Source organism: Mustela nivalis (assembly GCF_964662115.1).
Source record: "Mustela nivalis genome assembly, chromosome: 1".
NCBI lineage: Eukaryota > Metazoa > Chordata > Mammalia > Carnivora > Mustelidae > Mustela > Mustela nivalis.
The window spans coordinates 139,699,723-139,704,458 of NC_139020.1; the positions used below are offsets into that span (position 1 = coordinate 139,699,723).

The 4,736-nt window shown below is 44.1% G+C and overlaps 1 pseudogene across 1 annotated transcript; it reads right to left on the reverse strand.

The window, feature by feature from the left end:
- Positions 1-786: 786 nt before the first annotated feature.
- Positions 787-2,715, reverse strand: LOC309863586 (heterogeneous nuclear ribonucleoprotein L pseudogene; annotated as a pseudogene). The gene has a single exon. The product of its transcript is annotated as a heterogeneous nuclear ribonucleoprotein L pseudogene (transcript).
- Positions 2,716-4,736: the final 2,021 nt, after the last annotated feature.

Genomic DNA, 4,736 nt, shown 5'->3' on the forward strand with positions numbered 1-4,736 from the left:
GGAGAGAGAGAGAAGGGGAAAGGCAGAGGGAGAGAGAAAATTCCAAGCAGGCTCCATGCTGAGCATGGAGCCTGACATGGGGCTCAATTTCACAACCCTGAGATCTTAACCTGAGCTGAAATCAGGAGTCAAACACTTAATTGACTGAGTTACCCAGGTACACCTCTCCATCCCCTTTCAATCTAAATGTGTATTTAGGTCTGAAATGAGTCTCTTGTAGGCAGCATATTTTTTTTTTCTCATTTGTCACCCTGGGTCTTTTGATTAGAGCATTTAGTCCACTTACATTCAAAGTAATTATTGATAGAAATATATTTATTGACATTTGGTACTTGTTTTTTGATTATTTTTATAGTTCTTTTTTGATCCTTTCTTCTCTTGCTCTCTTTCATGATTTGCTAGCTTTCTTTAGTGATAGACTTGGATTCCTTTCTCTATATGTTTTGCATATCTATTACTGATTTTTGATTTGTGATTGCCATTAGTTTGTATATAACATCTTCTGCATATAACAGTTATATTAAGTTGATGATCACTTAAGTTTGAAATAATTCTTTACTCCTTCTATCCCATGTTTTAGGTATATGGTATCATATCTTACATCCTTTTTTTAACAGATTTTTTTTTTTTACAGATATTCTATAGGTATTTTCACAGATATTCATATTTTTATTGCCTTTGTGTTTCCTACTTTTCTTACTTATGGTCTTACATATCCATTCAAAAAATCCCCTTTAACATTTCTTATAGGGCTAGTTTAGTGGTCATGAACTCCTTTAGCTTTAGTTTTTTTTTTTTTTAAATTTTCCAAACAATTTTATTGAAATATGCCAAGAGTACACAGGCAGCACAAATGTATGAACAGGAAAAAAAAATCACACTTACAATAATTTTTTAAAAAGTGAACATTAATCTTGGGAGATACCAGGTCCCCTTCCCCTCCCCCTCCAGACTTCCAGCATTTCCGTTATGGTTAAGCCCACTAACCTAGCATTTAAAAAAAGGAATACAGGAACTTTTGCAAAAAAAAAAAAAAAAACAAAAAAAAAACAAAAACAAAATCAAAACAAAAAACAAACAAACAAAAAACACAAACAAGCCCAGAAACAAAACAAAACAAACAGCATAAAGGAAAGAGAAACATTTTCCTGCTCAGATGGGACTCTTCTGGGTCACCTATTAGGAGGCGTGCTGAGTGGTGGAGAAACACAACTTCATAGTGTAAGGATATGGACCATTTGGGTTTTTCATCTGGTAATGATTCAGGAAGCCCAAAGTCTCCAGGGCATCACTCTTGGATTCCCACTCCAGCAGCCCAGAGGAGCTGCACTCACTTTTGCCTGAGAATACTTTCACAGAAGATGGCTGTTTCACTCCCAGCTCGTCGCAGATCTCGAAGAAGTTCTCCTCAGTCACCTCCAGAGGAGCGTTGAAGAAGTGCAGCACGTTGCTCGGGTGCTGGATGCGGTTCTTGGCTGCCTGCTCTGGGGTAGAAAACCGATTGTTCCTGGATTCGCTGAAGTCTTTGTAACTGCACGACCCGTCTTCTAGCCCATAGGACTGCCCGGGCATGATGGCTGGTTGCTTGGAGACACAGACATTCAGCTTCTGCCCGAACATGAAGTTGTTTTTGAGGTGAGTAATGGCCCGGTCCACAGCATAGCCATCAGCCATCTCCACCATGGCAGCCCCTGGCTTGCTTTTCATGAATTTCACCTTCTCCACATTGCCATACAAGCAGAAGACATTGAAGACCCGATCACAGTTCATCTTAGATTGATCCAAGCCATAGACCATGAGCACAGGGCTGTCAGCGTGGGGGCCAAACTCGGGTGGTGGGGGAGGGGGTGGGGGGTGCCCATACTGGGGGCCGTAGGGACTTGGGCCCCACTGGTGACCCCCCACTGGTAGGCCCATCCTTCTCCCTTCTAGTGAGATGGGGGGGGCCGTAGCCGTCATCATGGTAATGGCTGTGGTACTCACCGTGGGGCCCTCCATATTCTGTGGGATGATCTCCCAGGAGAGGGGGCTGTCTCTGGCATTTATTAGGGTTGCTGCCAGGATTACCTTGTCCACTGAGATTGGGGTTTGTGTAGTCCCAAGTATCCTGATCATTCTTGAACACATTCAAGTGTGTGGGCTTTGCATATTCAATCTTCAGAGTACAGCAGCCTGAATAAATGTCAGCCCCATTGAGCGAGGCCTTTGCCCGCTGGGCACTCTGCACAGAATCAAATTCCACCATAGCCTGGACTCCATTCTTCCGGAAAATAACAATTCTCTGGACAGGACCACAAGGATTGCAGATAGTATAAAGAACATCCGTGGTAATGGAATAGATAGGGTTCAGAATGGTAAAGAGAACCACACTGTTGATGCTCCAGGAGTCATCCGAGTCCCCAGGGTAGGAGATCTTCTGGCTGGTAGAGTAATTGACAAAAGCTGAATGGCCAGCAATGTAGATCTGGTTGTCGGCCGCATAGTTCACGGCATTGCAAGCCCCCAACACGTCTTCAAACTCCACCAACGCTTGTCTCTTTTTAGGCATTACTACCACATAGCTGATGGGTCCAAATTCCTGCAAGGCTGCCACAAGGTCAGCTTCCACTATGCCGTCATCAGGCCCCTGATGTGGACAACTGGGGAGGCAGGGGTTTTGTGTGGGTCATCGTAGTTCTCCATGACGTTATAGATTAAAGAGCGATCAGCCAGAATTCCCTACTCAGGCGCAGAAAAGGCCACCGCCCACCCATTCCCGCTCACGCAGTGCAACCCCAGTTTTTTTTTTTTTTTATATTTTATTGACAGAGATCACAAGTAGGCAGAGAGGCAGGCAGAGAGAGAGGAAGGGAAGCAGGCCCCCTGCTGAGCAGAGAGCCCGCCGTGGGACTCTATCCCAGAACCCTGGGATCATGACCTGAGCTGAAGGCAGAGGCTTTAACCCACTGAGCCACCCAGGCACCCTCCTTTAGCTTTAGTTTATCTGAGTAACTCTTTATTTCTCCTTCTACTCTGAATGATAGACTTACCAGGTAGACTATTCTTGGTTGCAGATTTTTTTTTTTACTCTTTCAGCAGTTTGAATGTATCATGCCACACTCTTCTGGCCTGCAAAGTTTCTTCTGAAAAATTCACTATTGCCTTGTGGATTTCCCCCATAGCCTTACAGGGTTTCTTTCGCTGTTTTTAAAATTCTCTCTTTATCACTACTTTTTGCCCTTTTATTTACCATGTGTGTTGGTGTGGAGCTTCTTGGGCTTTTATTTTGGGTATCTCAGCTTCCTGGATCTAGATATGTTTTCTTCCCTAGGTTAGGGAAATTTTTAGCTATTATTTCTTCAAATAGATTTTCTTCCCCCTTTTCTCTCTATTCTTTGAAGACTCCTATAATGTGAATGTTGTTATGCTTGATGGGGTTGCTGAGTTCCCTAAATTTATTCTCATTTTTGTGTATTTTTTTTTCCTCTCACTTGCTTAGTTTGATTACTTTCCATTATTCTGTCCTCCAGGAATTTAATTCATTCCTCAGCTTCTTCTAGCTTGCTACTTATTCCATCTAGTATATTTTAAATTTCATTTATTTGGTTTTTGTCTGTGATTGGTTATTTTTTATATTTTCCATTTCTTTGTTAAGGATCTCACTGATGTTTTTTACTCTTTTCTCAAGTCCAGTAAATATCTTTATGACCATTACTTTAAATTCTCAATCATGGGGATGCCTGGGTGGCTCAGTTGGTTAAGCAGCTGCCTTCGGCTCAGGTCATGATCCCAGTGTCCTGGGATCGAGTCCTGCATTGGGCTCCTTGCTCGGCAGAGAGCCTGCTTCTCCCTCTGCCTCTGCCTGCCATTCTGTCAGCCTGTACTCGCTCTCTCTCCCTCTCTCTCTGACAAGTAAATAAAATCTTTAAAAAAAAAATTCTCAATCAGGAATATTAGTCATATCCATTTCACTTAGGTCTCCTGCTGTGGTTTTGTCCTGTTCTTTCATTTGTAACATATTCCTCTGTCTCCTCATTTTACCTAACTCCCCAAGTCTGTTTCTCTGTGTTCAGAAAGTCAGCTAGGTCTCTTGCTCTCAAAAGCAATGGCATTATGAAGAGGAGGTCTTCTAGTGCCCTGCAGTGCAGTATCCCCTGTTCACCAGAACCCAGAGCTTTAAGGGCTGTCTCCTATGTGTGTATGCACCCTGCTATTGTGTCCTGTCCACTTTTTCCTCTGATCTAGTCATCTTCAGAGACTCTGCCTGCTGTGGGCTGTGTTTGCTCCCTGGCCAAGAGGGAGCATGCAGTTTTTAACAAGATGCATTTTGGTCTGCTTTTGAAGTGAAACTGCTGCTGTAGCCACTGGGATAGATCCCCCTCCCTGCCAGGGAGAGTACCCTAGGGCATCCACAAAGCTTGCAAAGTGGGTGGAGCCCACAATTTTAACAAGGTAAAATCAGTCTTCCACAGGGCCCACTGGAGCCTCAGGCACTGCTGTCAGGAAAATGTGTGGTTTAGGAGAGGTGTGGGCAAGGTTTGTGCTAGCCTTCTGTGGGCAGGGACCTGCAGTGCTGGGACTGACTGAGAGGGTGGATCTGAGGAAGCTTGTGGAGGCAGGCCTTGGTGTAAATTTGCAGGAGACCCTGTCTTTATGATGAGGAGCAGGGGAGGGAGATGGTGTCTGCTGGCTCCTTTGTTCCTGGAGGAGTCTCTCAGTGACCCCTGTCCTTCTAGGACCTGCTCCAAAATGAGTAA